Below are 16,316 nucleotides of genomic sequence, written 5' to 3'. Positions count from 1 at the left end.
ATGATCCAAAAGTCAAACCAACAAAAAATACATTTTCTGCTATAGTTGTGAGGACCGGCCCCTGTTGCTAGGCAGATTTGTTTCATTTTTTGAAAGGTTTTTCTCTGAGAGTACCCAAACAATAGACCAGTTCCAGCTAACCCCAACCAACTCAGCATCAAACAGTGTTGATGGGAGGTCTTATCACTCGGCAAGTCCAATAAGCTTACAATTAACCTATTTACTTATTTTTTAAAAGACTGAAAAGATCTATCTACTTTAGTAAGTATCTAATTTAGCCACTCTTTAAACACCCATACATTGTGAATTAATTTGTTTAAGATGTTCCTGCATAGTGCGTCAATTGTAGACTTGGTTCTTCAGATCTTTCCAATGACCGATGCTAAGCTATGGTTCTGCTTCAACTGCTTAAAGGCATAATTCCTTAATTGAACCCCAAGGCATGCTGTGACGTTTATTTTGACTTATAGTGGATTTGTACCTAAAACATTGCTTGTTTTTTGTAAGTTCATTAATATTGAATGTGTTGCTTGTCCAAATTCAACCAAATTCAACACGGCCCTCCCTTGGGGTCCTAGTAATACGCCCGCTAAGTGTAAAGTACATCGTTCTTGAGATTTAAGAAGGACATACACACAGACCGACAGACAGACAGAGATTCTTTGCTTTACAGCTGGATAATGTCTGGTTCCTCTTCAGTACTAAAAAGAACATGTCACCTCAGCATTACCAACAATGATTAATATCATACTGACAGATACACTAACATACCATATCACAATGCACCTGCAATGAACCTCAAGTTATGTTCAAACCTGAATCTTTGACTTGGCTCGAAAACCCTCTTTGGCCTCTTTCCTTTGGAGGATCCTTCACGAGAAGAAAAACAGAAAGAGACACGACAGGACGAACGAGCAGAGGGAAACAAAAATAAGCAGACAGGTGAGATGTTTACCTGTTGTCTCTCTCCTTTTGAGGTTGTCCCACGTTAGTGTAGTTGAGTTCCTTTGAGTCATGATGTCTGGTTCTTCTACAGTAATAAAAACAATTCACATCAGATACACCAATACCAAATTCTGTATTTTGCTGTCATACAACTTCACAATTTGAGCTGCAGCTATTTGATACTTGAAGAAAAGCACTTGAATAAATGTACTTCGTTACATTCCAGCACTGACTGGGAGTATTGCTGCATGCAGAGTTGGTGACGTTTTCTCCAATATGAGTGCATAAAGTAGTGTTGCTCAGATTTGGGCTGTAGTCCATTATTTTGAATGTTGTTGGTTTAGGTCCTGGAAATTTCTGTCCGCATGTGGAAGTGTCCTTGAACAACACACCAAACTCCAAATTGCTCTTGAGGAGCAGAGCAGAGCTTGCACGGCACAGTAGTGTGAAAGTGATGTAGCATTTTACGTTATCACAACTAAAAGAAAATGGTCTCGAAAAGAATGTTTGCAGACAGTTTAAGTATGATGGATGTTGTATTAAATACAACACATAAGATCCTCAAGCTCAAGAGTCAGATTCATAAAACAAGGCGGTCTACAGATAGACGTCTGACACCTTCTGACCCCGTCCTGTGCTTAAAAGCCCTCAAGTGACTATTGGAGGTCACATGTGTATTTATTGCTTTGTGAAAACTATCGTTTCTCCTGATCTCGAGCGCACCATCCACAGGACCTGTATTTGGCAGATGATCAGTGTTTGATGTCATGACACTTTGGCTTTGAGTGATTGGTCATCTACTTTTTCTTTTTCCCTCTAGAGGAGGGGTCACTAATAGGCGGACCGCGCTCCGGATCCAGACCCTGTTGTATCTCGATCCTGGACCTACAACCAATAGAAAATTGAGAATTATTACATTTTGACGGAGCACTTCTATTTTAACCAGCGCAGCTTTTCCAACCTTTACAGCACTCGTTCAGCGGTGCAGGAAACACACCGACCAATTATATGCATTGTAAATCACATCGTGTGATGCTACTCAGTCAATCAAAACTGTGTATTCTGATAAGCATCGCAACTCCAGTGAGATTTACACACCAGGGGAGTCAAGTCAAGGCCAGAGACCAAGTAGTTATAGAAGTTATTTCACATGGCGTTTTCCAAAAAGAGAAATGAGACAAGAATGGACAGACTCTTAAATGTTTTCAACTTTCCAAGTGAGGCGCAGTTCATCTCGAACGAGCCTACTGCTATTGACCCTGGCTGCAATCACTCAGCTTTCAGTAGACAGAAGGGGCTAACACTGGAATTAGTTTGTGAGGACACCATTGGCTTGGAGCTACTACAGCTAGTAAAGGTTCTGATCCTCTATCTGCTCATAGTTGTAGTATTTTGGTATTAAATACAACTTTGGACCCCTGTACTTGGTGAAAATGCTTTTAAAAACAGGGAATGTATTTGTATGTTTTCCCCAAATTAGTGTCACGTTTATTGTGTTGCAGTATTGAAAAGAGGCACAGTAATACAACACTGTTTCAAACATCAGTGTATAGTTCTGATGTACAGGCAAAGTCCAGTCCCCAAAAAAGCAGTCCCTGAGTTAAATGAGTGGTGGCTGGATGTTGATATTTGACATCCTTTTGAGAGGATCAGAGCACTCACAGCACAGCACAAAGCAAAGATTCAAGAATGAAGAAAAAATGTTTCACCTAAAGCCATGATTTTGGTCACTAGACCAAGGGCAAGAGACCCTTTTCACAGCAGACGGTTTTGTATGTCACAAGAGGAAAAGCACAGGTGTAACTGATCACATTAAACCGCCTGCTTTCCATTTAGTTGAGCTACTTCCAGGGTCGTGGTATTGTAATTGCTGTCACACTGTCGTGGCTTACTGGGACACTTGATTCCACTGAGCCATCATTATCAAAATGTGTTTCACCTGTGCTTCTCCTGCCTAGATTAACACTGAAACTGTTTTTTGCTTGCTGAAATCATTCCTCCTTTGTGCAATCAATACTTTATAGAAAGCTAATATGAGGCTTCAACAGTCAATCTGATTCAAAATTATTTTAATATTAGAAAGATAAATAGAAAAAAAGGTGGGAAAAGAGTTTCTTTTGTTTGAGATACAGTAAAACAAAAGACAATTTCAGCCATATGTTCTGTTTCTCAGAAGCTGAAGGCGTGTGTTTGAATTAGTTTCAGCTGAGAGCGAGACAGCTGTGGATTAATACCGACTTCTGACTTTAGTGATGACAGACAAGAGAAGGGTGGAGAGGAGCCGTTTCTCTCTATTGCTGTCAATACTCACAAACAAAGTCTTTCTTTTCTCTGTTAGCTTTCTGCAAAGATTTTTTCTTATTTTATCTTTCTTCTCACAAAGACGTGAGATTCAATTCAGCTCTCCAGCAGAAAAAGAAGGTATGGAGCGGTGTTAATTGTGTGAAATGCAAGGTTGAGGTTAAGGACAAGAGCTGCCCCTTAATCAAAGCACAGAGAGGGAACAACGCATTGAATCATTAGTGTATTTCAGTAAATTGTTTCTGAAATAAACTGTTACACCTCAATAGTTAAAGTGCACTAGTCTTTGTGCATTTTTATGTTTGTTCTGTTGAGCTACATCAGCTCTCATACCAAGAAGACATTTATAGGAATCATGCTAATAAATATGATGCCTCATGTTTTGTCAACAATATAATATTTTTTTGTTTTTGTCACAAATATAATTTCACACAGAACTTAAATATTACACGGCGAAAAGGTGACTTTTTCTTAGCGTTTGCTCCAAGAATAAAAGGTATCAACCAATCACGTTGATTGGTACGGACACACGATAGTGTACAACAACAAGGAGGCTCCATAATCAGAACCAGGACAGCAAACTTTAACACTCCTTGCAACCTTGACAAAGGCAACGCCATAGATTGTACATAAGAAGTGGACATGGTCATAGTGGCGTCGCCCATTGGTTTGTGGACTGCTGTTGGGCCCTTTGGCCGTCGACATATTGGTTTTTGAAACCAGAAGTAAAACAAGAGGGTGAAGGTTCCCAGCCCAGACAACGCCGTGGTCGTGATCTGTCAATCACAAGGTAGCCACGCCCTAAAGCATATCCTGCTTTATGGTCTATTTTACTATAAATGGGACCATCATTTACTTAATTATCATCATGCTGTATTGAAGAAGACTTAAAACTAGCGATTGAGACCATAAAGTCATAAATCAAGTGAAAAGTTGGGTCATTTTCTCATAGACTTCTATAAAATCTGATTTCTTTTGCAACCAGAGGAGCATTGGCTTCACTTTTCAGACCCAGAGGTTTCCGTCTGGGCAGCACATACAGACAGATCCAGTATATAGTATATATACACTATGTAACTGTTATCCAGAGGACACTCAAATTCCCTCGCATTTCTCTAGGAGGAAACTCAACAAAATAGCTTACCGTCGCTTATGCTATAAAACAATTGACCGCAGACAGACTGGCAGACGCTGGATCCGATAGGTGGACCTCTGCCTTCGCAAAGCTATTTGAACATTTTATTGAAAACATGTTGCAACTGTTGTAAATTCACATCCCTGACAGTATTTTCTTGTTGTTTATTCGTCACGCCCAGGGTGTGTAAAGGCCCTTATTTTCTACATTATATTAGTTGGAAGTCTGGAAATATAAAGCTGCATTAATCCATATCTTCCTATTAACAATCACTCAAATGACTAAATGCAATAATAAAGGGCTCACTTATAGTGACAAACGCGTAAAGCATAGTCAACAACACTGGCGCTCTCACTTTTTAAGCTTCTTTTAGCTCATTGTTTTGGTTTTACGACAAATTTACTTCAAGAATCAGTCTCGTCACTCTCATCAACCATGTTGGCAGCTGTTTTCAGCAGCAACTACGCTTCTACTCCTAAAACCGTGTGACTCGATGCGACACGTTCAGGCTTGTTTAGAGGTCGCTTCGAAGTAGGGAAAGTGGATACCAAAAAAAAAGAGAGAAAAAAAAATGTATTCCAACATTCTTCTGGAAGTCATTTATCATCACTGGTTGATAATAAATTTAAAAAAGTAAGAGGATGAATTTTACATGTGTCAAAGTGTATGAGACAGACAAAAAGACATTTAACACTTGTCTGGTATGTGCCTGACATTCATTTTACCTCAGCACGAAAAGATAACATGTTCAACATCTTGTCAAGGTAAAATAAATCCTCTACTTCTGCTTTCCAGTCTAACCTCGTACCTCTATCCCACTTGCCTTCCATCCTTCCATCCTTTGGCCTGTGATCTCTGTCTTTAGAGCAGATCAGAGCTAAGTGAAGCTATCAGGTTTCTCCTCCCTTGACGAGTGTTTACAGGAGAGACGGAGCGGAACAGCCCTTTAACAATGCAGAGTGAATCCTCCTGCTCCTTTCTGCAACATTCCCCACATTTCTACCTCAGGCTTTGCTACAGTTCTTGTGGCAAGAAGAAAGACACAAGGCAAGAAGTATAGAATGATGGACCTTTTGTTGCAAACAACTCATGGAAAGAGAGTGTGACTCACTGAGAGAGAAGCTGAAAACAAGGATAAAGGCCATTTACACCATTAAAATTCCAACAAGCAAAACAGTGAAACTCAAACTATGTGTCCTTCTTGAAGTTGCAAGTAAGCTGAATTATCAGTGTCAAAGTAAATGCTCTCAATCAAGTTAGCAGTAGTTCTATGGATAACAATAACAGATTTTTTCAGCATTGAAAAGAAGTTGTGAACACAACATTGACATACTGTAATCAGCTTTTATGTTGGCTACTGCAGTGCCAGTTCATGGCTTGGCCTTTCTGAGGGGATGCCTGTAGGGAACGGGGAAATTGAGTCGCTGGGGACGTGGCTGTTCTGAAACATAAGATAAGATAAGAGATAAGATAATCCTTTATTAGTCCCGCAATGGGGACATTTACAGGATCACAGCAGCAAAGTGGACAGTGCACACAATATACTTGGTAAAAAAAGAAACAGAAGCAGCAAGTATTATAAATAAGTAATAAACATGCCGCCGTTTGGAGCGGGTCATTCGCTTGACCCCCGGACCTGCTCATCGCACATTGACTCAAGGGAAGTGAGGAAGAGTTTGTTTGTAAAGTTAGTATATCCAGCAACCAGCAGCAAAAGTAAACTGCAGTCAATGCACCGCAGCCTGTAGAGGCCCGCAAAGGACAATATGCTTGACTCAGTCCACTGAGCCCTGAAACACCAGCTGCTGCACAGAATGCTACCGTGTCCAAATTTCTCCAACTTCAACACTGCACTCCCTTGGGTCCGCAGCAATACACCTTTCAAATGTGAACGAGCAGTTGCATCAACATTATTCAGTGTGGCAACAAGGCTGTAAAGCCTGCGGGCTTATTATTCTCTAGAGTCGTGTTTGTGTCTCTTTTAGCTCAGTCTTATCCAAGGGAGGGAAATATCTGGCTCTTTAGGTGCTAAATGCGCCACTATGTTTCACCAGCTAGTTGCTAAGTGTGTCCGTCTGCTGTGGAGCAGGTACTGAACAGTGGGGTTGTTAGAGCTTTTTCGGTGCTGCAGCGAAAAACGACACTGTGAGAGCTGTGAGAGTGAACCAAAACAATAAAGTAGTGGGCGGGACAATGAGCTCACCATAAAGCTCTGTGAAAAAGGGGGGCTTCAGATTTGGGTCATCATCCTCTTTCCCGTTTTTATTTGATACATAATTATTTTAAAAATATTGATTATAGCCATTTGGGAACTTGCAAGGTTGCATCAGCATTCTTTCCTGTAGTGCGGCCACTTCAGTTATGTGTTCACTTATTAAAGTGATTAGTGGAATTCCCAATTGGCTAAAGTGTCCAATGGCAAGAGGCCTATTATTAATATCACAGTCTTTTTGGCGACTGATGAATTGTATTGGCTGTAGACGATAAAAAAAAATTCTGAATAAAACTTAGGCAGATTTGTCATAGGGTAAAAAGACTATACTGCTCTTCCAACTCACACTGAGGAGCGACTGATTGTTAAATACATCCTTCACTAGACTCTCACACACTAACATGAGGATAATCCCCAGTAGCAGCTACAGGGTACTGTATGCCTGCACATTGAGTTCTCATTAAATCCACAGATGGCAACAGATGTTTGCGACAATGTTTTTTTTTCTTCAAAATCTGATGTTGTAGAAACATTTCCTGCCTACTTAGTAAGAAATGTGTATCATGCCATATGGTAGTTTTCTTTCTTATTTGATTGATGAAGTTGATACTGACTTTTAAAAATACGATCTAGTCCAGTGACCATTGATTCAATTTGATTATATATTTACTGTATAGATCAATATTACGGTGGTGTAGGTGGAGTTAATACCTTACCGCCTTTTGTAATAATCATTTCAGTTACGTGGAATGACAGCTTCACATTTTCCCAACCAAATACAGCCAGAGGAAAATTCTGGGGAAAACACTCTTCTAGAAATTGCAAACTTCATCCATCAGCACCTTAAATTCCAAAAAATATCAGCCTTCAAACATCCAATACATCAATCCAACACCAGCATTCATATGTTTTGATTGTGCGCATGTTGGAATGCCATAATGGAGCAACATTCACCAAATGTCAGTGACATTCAGTTTATCCTTTTCATTCTCAGGATGTCAGATGACAAAACAAACACCTTGCATCAACAAACACAGTAATGTGCTGCATTTAAATAAACCATTTTAAACGGTTGATCTGCTCGCCATGAGCCCACAATGAACCGACGGAATGCGTTCTCCGTTTAAGTGGAGGGGCCAGAGTCGAGTGGAAACACAGCTGTGGTTCTTGTTGTCCAGGCTCTGACTGCCAGAACTGTCAGCTGTGGGGTAAAACAAATCCTGGTGCTGAATACACACTGACTGACTTTTATTGAGGGTTGCTTACCTCCCACATGCTTGATTTCCATCGATTTCAACTGGAGGAGAAGTGGAAACTGTAACAACGTGGACAGACTCACAATTGCCAAAATAGCTCCTCGGGGACAAAAGGTATTGAGCTGCAACACATTAGTTTCATTTCACAGTTTAATACCTCATTTGACTACCCTGATAAAAGGCAGGAGTACAGTGGTGGTTTTCTCACCTCAGTTTAGCGATGCCTCCAGATTAAGGGTGTGGATGTTTTGGTATCTCAGGTCGATATAAATTATTGGGTTCACGACTCGATTCTTGATCCAGTTTTCGAAAACGGTATATCAATTGATGCAATAATCTATGCACCTAACCCCAACCCAAGCACTTAACAAACACTTTACCAAATAGTTTTTAGTATTTCTCAAGCCTCAGTGACTTCAAGAATAACAAGTTCAAGGAATACAAAAAAATGAAAATGTTTGCCTGTTAAATAAATAAAATTGGTAGGCTTTTATTTTTTTGTAATGGTAGTTGTGATAATTGTATTGCATGAATTGTATGTCCCCCCCCACCCTTTAAACTTGATCCCCATCCTGTCAGGTCTCAGGCACGCACATATATGAATATTATTAGCTTTTGAAGTTAAATATTAAAACTGAGCCAGTGTGATATTCATTTGTTGTTTTGGTTGCCTACTTGTTTGTCTGTATTCAGAAAAGCATGAAAAGATGCAGTATAGTATCTGTACTCAGCATGCAATTTCTTTTCTTTTTCTCAAAATCCAATTCTAATGTAGGCGAGTTCCCAAATACTTTGCAGATTGAGATACAAAACTATAGGAAACCCAAACTAGCTACCTGAACATTTTCTTTCATGCTTTCAGGAATGGGACATTTTGGAACCACCATTGGAGGAGTAACCACTGGGCAACAATGCCTGCGTGAGCAGCACGTGTGCATCGTGGAACCTTGTATTTGTTATTTCGGCGCCCAAGGTTAGAGTAGCCACAAGGCCTGCCATGAGCAGCACAGCTCAGGTGCCGCTTGGCTGCATTTCAGCGGTGTCTCTTCTAGAGATTAAGAATGTTGCATAATTTTTCATTCACAGCAAAAATACACGGTGATAATGATCTTTTGACAGTATATTGACATGCCAGCGACATTACTACAGTTTGATGTCTGTATCTGTAGACATGGTATCCTCATGCGACGGTTTGTCGAGAGAGAGAGAGAGCGAGAGAGAGAGAGAGAGAGAGAGAGAGAGAGAAAGAATCCACAAAGTCTCCCACAATAGTCGGATAAAGTATCACCTCTTTCAAACGTCAACAGTGACTCGCACAATCAAACCGCGCACACACACTTGAACAGAGAACACTCCATGTCTCAGCCCGGACCTCCGGACTACTGGGAGGTAACACTAAACAAACACAGACTTACCTGGACAGGTAACCTGAGAGCAGACCCACCTTGAACCCCTTACCTCCATCACCCCCCCCCCCCCCCCCCACCACCACACCATTTCCTGCCTGAGTCCCACAAGCATTAGCAAACACCACCATGGGGCCTCAGGGTGTGTGTGAGTGTGTGTGTGTGTGTGTGTGTGTTCTTGATGGAGCAGAGGACCAAACAGGTATAGGGAGAGGGGATGAAAAGTGATCGCTGAGGTGTGAAGATAACCAGAAATCTGGTTGGACAGATGATCTCTGGCCACAAGAAAAAGAAAAGAAAAGAAAAAAGTGTTGTAAAAGAAGGAGTTTAAAAGGATTTGGTCACTCTTTGTCTGAAGTATGTTTAACTTAAATGGGGGGCAGCAGTAGCCTAAAAGTTGGAGATCACAGGATCGTTGTTTCAAATCCCGTAAATCCTACTACCTGTGAGGAATGTTTGAGTTAAGAATTAAACACCTATAATCTTCAAAGAAATGACAGCTGTGACAATGTTAGATGTTTAAGGTGCACTGGTCTAGGTTTTATTGCAACAAGAGAGAAGAAAGAAAAAAGCGTTTAAGCTTTTTTCCTTTAGTGGCGCAAGACAGAAATGACTTTATACATTTAATAGCTGTTGAATAATCATCAGATTCACCTTGTTCACCTTAGATTTGTTTCAGCTGGAGTCTATTCCATCCATCCATTCCTCTGTTATATATTCCCACTTATCCTTCAGGGTTGAATCCTGGCTTACAATCACACCGATGGGCACCAATGTCTTTTGACAAGAAGTTATTATTTGAGAAAGTTCACAGTAAGGGCCGGTGAACATGGGGACGCCTAAATGTGGCTTTGAAGGACCTCAGAGCAAATCTATGATCGAGGGATTGCCTCCACACAGCATTCAAATGTTGTGTTTACAGCTTGTTTCTGCTGCCCCAAGTGGCCAAAATATCAGTTAAACATACAAAACATTCACATTTGTTATTACATTTTATGTACTTATGACACATATTTTACTACTCCAACTACATTTAAAAAATATGACTATGGAAACAAGAGTTATAGCAGTGAATGCAATTTAATTCTCGATAGTAAAACAAATGTATCGTGTAAAATGGTTTCTCAAAGTTGAAGAACACAAGATACAGTTTCTCATCAGTAAAATGATGAGAGGCTCATCAGAGGTTAAAAGTTGATGTATTGGAAAAGAATGATTTGCACCTGACAACAAAGTTAATCCCATATTAAATGTAAAATACTGATCGAATGAATTGATGGAAATCTTAAGAAACAACTGTCAGAAGTAATAGTAAAAGGTACTATATTTTCCTCCAGAAATGTAGTGAAGAAGAAGTACAAAATAGTATAAAATAATCTTAAAACCCAATTGACAAACTTATGTAAAGTAGCAGTACTTTACTGTATTAAAGTACCAAGTCTACAGAGAATCACAGCATCTAAAAACAGTCAAAAAAGACCTGAAACCCAGCAAATGATGAATTAGTCACTGAAGACATAATGACAGTTATTTGCCATGTGAGTAAACACAAAACACTGATCACATTCTGTCTCCATCAACTCAAACCTGAAGCCTGAAGCAGCGCGTTAAGCTTCAGCCTCTGAGTCTCTGCGTGTGGAGTGTGGGAGAACAGGTGGGCATAGTTTCTGTCAAACAGAGAGAGATTGATGGAGTGGGTTAGAGCGCCGGCCGGGGGTATTCTCTTACAGCAATGGCAGAGACAGAGACAGCTGGACTCTGTACACTGGACTCTGTGTGTGTGCATATTTGTGCAGCACCGTATATGTGCTCGTCTATAAGAAGATGCACTGTGTTGTTCCGGAAACAACAGAAGATATGAGGCAACAACACAGACAGTGGAAGCGTTTTCAGTCATGGTATTCTTAGATCTCAGTGCTGCATTTGACACATCTGAGCATTTAAACATGAAGTGGTGTTCCCTTCTGTTCAACATCTATACGCAGATTATGGAAAACAAGAAAATATCTGATCTGCATCTGATTCGTAGCGGTGCTGCAAGAGTCCTCACTAAGACCAGGAGAGACCACATCAATCTAGTTCTGAGATGTTTGCACTGGTTTCATGTGTGTTAAAGAATAGATTTAAGAAGAATGTATCTTGGTTTATAAAGTACTAGACAGTTTAGGGCCAAAATACATTTCTGATTCGCCTGGTACAAAAAAAAAGGGGCTTTCTAAGGGCTATACCAAATTTTGCCATTCGTGACAATTGTACAGAAGGTGTATTTTTATTCACTCACCAGCTAAATTAGGTCAAGGCTTAAAGTTATGAGTAAAATTAAGGGCGTGGCTGCTTTGAGTGACAGGTGGATGCCATTACAGGTGGCTAGCCGCTAGCGTCTGGTGCTTATTTGATGTGAGGCACTGTGATTTGCCTTGTTGCTTAAAGGTTTAATGCACATAAACCTGCCTTTTGGAGAACCTTGTTGAACATCAGTTTAATTAAACGGATCTGCTCCCTTTTAACTGTATAGTTTTGTCTCTTGTTTCTCTGATGTGTGGCCAAAACACGGACAAAGGTGGACAAAGAGGTTTCCATAACAAGCATTCACCCAAAGAGGAAATATTTTTTCTCTCTGTCAAGAGGACTCAGGAGTGCCTATATTATCTGGTAATAAGAAGAGTACATTTGACACTAACCTGTTTCGCAATTTAATTAATCAATTTCACTTATTTATGCAGGAGACAAAACAGCGAAGACAAGAACAAGCTGTGGAGGGTCGAATGTACCGTTTCACTCCATTTTTCACGTCCATGTGCAACAGTTTTCGAAAAATCCATTGGTACATTGAGAATAAAATACCTGTACTGTGTGTAGTTTTAGAGGCATGTGTTAATCAAACATTCTTCAAAACCACAGTGCTGTAGAATGGTCCAGTCAAGGGCAAGTCACTTAAGCAATCCTTTAATAAAAGGAAAAATGCATTCAATTTAAGGAACAAAGTTTTTTTTTAAACGTGTTGCGTGATTTACCATAGTCGGCTTTAATGGACCATCATTCTGCGTCCATCTCCCGGGACCTTCTGTCCAATGAGCCTGTAATTGAAAACACACAAAGAGATGACATTCTGAGGGAGAAATAAATTAGGTTTTTTTTTTGTCCATAATGAAAAAATGACCATGACATGTTTTTGGAGTTTGATCGGGTTGTTGGTCAGAAGAAAGACTCAAAGCGATCACATGGCCATCACACTGCAACTTTAGGAAAACACAAGCAAATTAAGATGAATACAGATTAATGAAGATCATCACCACTTTGACGACACATGAGTATCATACAGAAAAACCCAGCAAATAAGTGATACGAAATCAGATGAAGAAATACATCTGTTCATTTGATAACAGTCTGACACAACAGACAATAACGAGAGACAAATATGTTGACTGTGTGTGAAAGAGAAAGTTTTACAATATGATTGCATATTCTTTGAGATATTGAAGAGTCGGTTTAATCTGCAGAGGCAGGATTTCCAGAGATATCTACTACTCAGAAACTATGAAAAATTACGACTTGCCACATACATCAAGCTCAGCAAGCCAGCATTGGACTGATGCAACTTGCATGTTCATCACATTAGTGTCCTCTTGAAACCTCTATTGTGTCGTAACGTTGTCCTTTTTCCTGTAAGACTTGCAGCGTTTATGTATTTGCTCGTGTTTTCTGTATTTGCAGCACATTTCTTTCTGCGTGTTGTCAAGTTGGCAAATGTGTTTCCCTTTCTCCTTCTTTGTTCCATTTAGATGCAGTGAGTGAATTGTCCAAATGCGACATTTGTGTTGTTTCTTCCTCGCTTTCAGAAGTTGCAGCAGGTTGAGTTCTGATTTCTTGAGTTCATGATTTCATTTGCAGTAACTTTATATCGCTCTGAGAAAGTATTAGGTCAACTTTGAGGCAGATGTCTCGAGATCAAATTAGTTTCAAGTGAATCCTTAAGCCAAGTTAGGTCAGACTGCCACAAATAATGTAAATCATTGTATAGAAAGATAATAATTTGAAAACATTTAATGGCTACCGCTGGAAATGCTAAATAATTAAATAGTAAAGACTGGTCTCACTCCCAGGGCGTCAAATACACATACTTGGCCTACCCACAAGGCACCCTTTAGCGTGGTCTCAATTACTAGTTTCAAGTCTTTTTCAATGCAGCATGATGTTCATTGATGTCTGTATGCTGTGCACTATACTGTAAATTAAGCATATATATCATCAACTCGATCATATCGATCTCTTACATTTTTAGTAACGTTATAGTAGACAGTGGCAGTTTTCAATTGCATATAAGACTTATTGTGTTGTAGGACATTTGGTGGCCTTTTTTCCTGTAATTATTCTACTTCTTTTTGAAATAGAGAGGTTTCATTCTGTTATAGCTTCTTTTGACAGCTAATATTTACTTATTTTCCACACTTCCACAATGACTTTACAATGCAAGCAGCTTTGATTGACTGACTGAATTTCTTTTCAATCCATTTTCCATCTCTGCCAATAAGCAGGAAAGAAAGAGAAAAAGATTATTCCTCATTCCTCTGATGAATAAAACTGTCACCGGTTAATCTTGTCAATCAGCAGTCTGTATTACTACCAACTCATAATTCATGGAGTGCATGTTGCGTTTTAGTTTGACCTTTCTTGAAAATTCCATAAAATAAATTTGTTTTTCAAGGGAATACTGGCCAAAACCACATAACTACACACACCATCATAAAACCAACAGCTATAGAATGTAAAAGAGTAAAAGAGAAAAGGAAGGGAAACACAAAAGGCATTTCAACGCATCCAGCTGTAATACGCCGAGTACGTGAATTAAGAAAAATTGATTCTTTTGATCGGACAAAATAAAGCAGCTGTTCTCCCCTTTTCTATGGAGAGACGGACATCCCTGAATTGAGGTCTGAGTGGGATATTGATTGAGCAGCAAACCTTGGACACCGCAGAGCCCACACCTGTCGCTCGCCATCCCCTATGTGAAGTATTGTTCTGGTCCTGCTGTATGGAACAGACTGACCTTCATCGGAACAAAACCGATACACCGAGTCTCTCCGTGAAACAATAAGATATGTTATTATCGCTGGAAGTGGGAGCATCACAGAAAAACATTAACGATTATTTCTCATAACATCCATCTGCTTTTGTTTAGAAATAGGACAAGGTGATGGAGTAATTACTTTAAAATGGTATTTGTACTGAAGAGTCCATTAAAAGTCCATTTAAAGGATTTTATGCTCAGTAAAAATGATCTAAATGGAGTTTAAAGACCCCTTTGAACAAAATCTATATTTGCAGACCAATTTCAAACAAAGTAAGTGGATAAGGCGCCATAGCCCAGAGAAATGTGCAATACAAGTCAGCATTAGGTGCAAAAGCAACTGATACCTTCACTTAGCATCATCAGAAGGCATTAACAACATGCTACAGCAAGACCACCAAAAATATGTACAGTGCATTCAGAGTTACGGCTGCCAGCGCTACTGGATGTCATCCGTTTTGCAGTTATTTGGTCTTAAACCAAAGTATAGAACAAATTAAAACCTTGACCTGCTTGTGGCATTCAAAAAGTCAGATGATCAACACCACCATTTATCCTCTAAGAACCGTGGAAATTTGTAGTTATTTACATCGTAATCGATCCCACATTTGTCGAGACATTTCACTGACAACTAAAAACGTGAATCTCATGGGGCTGGAGGAAAAGTCAGAGGATCACCAAAGTTACTAAGATTCATCCTTTTGGGAAAATTAGGCCCCATTTACACCAGGTATTAACATAGAGATGGAATCTTATTACGCAAATTAATCGCGCGATCATGCAAGATTCGCGGGATCACATATCACACAAAAATCCATCTTGTCAGGCTTCAAGTAATGAGTTTGTTGTCTGGTGAGCCAGACCACAAACCAATCAGCGTCCTGTGAGGAGCTACTGGCAGCTACGGGTGTGGCTTAGGTGTGTTTGAGATGACACGGAAAGTTATATCAGAACTTATATCTTCATTGAAAGAAGAGCAAAAAACAGCACTGGATTTTCTCGATGGAAAATATGTTTGGCTCTTTTCCCGACTGGCTTCGGTAACACTTTGATTGATTGATTGATAAGTGCCCGCCCTTTTTCAAACAGTTTCCAATGACTGTTTCTCAGATGGTTCTGTGTAACAAACCATCTGTAGCTGCGGGTCAGGTTTAAGAAACAGGATGTTGGGATCACAAATAGTCCTCTGTGGATTGAGTTTGGCTGGAAAGTTAGGGTTAGGTATTTTAGGATGATTGGGGATCATGCACATATTCATGGGATTGTCCAAATCTGCAGAAATGTAGGGAGAATATTAAAAGAGATATAATCTCCTTAGACATTGATTTACCTTTGAATCCATACTATGGGGATCATTTGGATATCTTAAGAGTATTGCTAATTGCAAAATCAAGCCTCTACAGTGGACTAGAATAATGAGACGGACACCGGTCTGTGTTCTGTACAGAAACACACATACGCCTTTTTTTCTTCTTATTCTTGCTAGTGCTATTTTCTTTGATTGGTAATTGAAAATGTTGGATGAGCTTTGTTGTCAAGGAACGTTCAAGATTTTGAAGAAGAAAAGTTCTTTTAAAAGGGGCTGGTTATCATCATTGGTCCCACCAACCACAAGGAATGTCTAGCTCAATAGCTCAATAGCTCAATTATACTTTTCCCATCCTTGATCAACTTCAACAGCTCATCCATTTAGCCTCACTTTCCTTTCAGATGCAGTTACAATGGGTCAACAATGGCACTCTCATGGGTTGCCATCTGTTCAGATTTAGTTCAAGGAAACCAATATTTTAGCAATGCAGTTTTATTAATATAATCATTGAAGCAAGACAAAGCACAACAGGTGATAGAAACAAGACAGAACAAAGGTTTATCTTTGTAAATTCTTTGTAATGTAAAGCTAGCCTCAGTCTTGACAGAGGAGAGGTCATAAGGGTTGATATAGTGCAGAAAATTGTGTGTAGGTGTGGTGCATTCGCGTTAGGTTTGCTGGGGG

The sequence above is a fragment of the Pholis gunnellus genome (assembly GCF_910591455.1).
Source record: "Pholis gunnellus genome assembly, chromosome: 19".
Lineage (NCBI taxonomy): Eukaryota > Metazoa > Chordata > Actinopteri > Perciformes > Pholidae > Pholis > Pholis gunnellus.
The sequence above is the reverse complement of the archived record's forward strand: the minus strand, read 5'-3'. Positions refer to the sequence as shown.